Source organism: Lolium rigidum, chromosome 5 (genome assembly GCF_022539505.1).
Source record: "Lolium rigidum isolate FL_2022 chromosome 5, APGP_CSIRO_Lrig_0.1, whole genome shotgun sequence".
Lineage (NCBI taxonomy): Eukaryota > Viridiplantae > Streptophyta > Magnoliopsida > Poales > Poaceae > Lolium > Lolium rigidum.
Genome location: NC_061512.1, coordinates 48,440,872 through 48,441,612, shown reverse-complemented (window position 1 = coordinate 48,441,612; position 741 = coordinate 48,440,872).

Genomic DNA, 741 nt, shown 5'->3' with positions numbered 1-741 from the left:
GAAGGTGTTGGATTTGCCTCGCTTAGTTTCTGCATGGCATACACGTAAACATTAAATACGAGCCTCGATCGGCTCTCGGGTTGTCTCGTGAATCGGCTCAAGGAGCCGATTCACCCATGATTCGTACGAGGTGTACGATCATATGGTGGTCCTGCTTGATCGAAATAAAGCTAAAACGACCTACTACGATTTAGGGTTTTCACCACATAATCGGAACATCCTACGCGTGATTGAGCACGGCGGCCACGCACGGTGATCGTAAACCGACCCTAGACAAGGCCTAAAAACCAACATGAAGTTGATCCCCGGAACATCCTGTCTAGGGCTAGCAAACTACACCCTACGCGCCACTCTGGATCCTTCAACCCGTTTGTAAGGCCTAACTATACAGATATTAAACTAATCCTTGAAGAACAAGGAGCAATCATAACGGATCGGATCTACTAAATAATGATCAAGCGGAGCGCCGCCATTACACCCAAGATAGGTGTAAGGGCGGCTAGACGTCTAAGGGTTGCACGGACGAAAGCATATGATACGATGAAACAATGCTAACCCTAACACATCTATGATAACTACGTTGCTCGCCATCAACAAGGCTTCGAGCACGAGCAACGCATGAACAGCGAATAAACGTGTACTTGCCTAGATCGCAAGATGCGATCTAGGCAGCATGATGCTTACCCGGAAGAAACCCTCGAGACAAGGGAGTTGGCGATGCGCCTAGATTGGTTTGTGGTG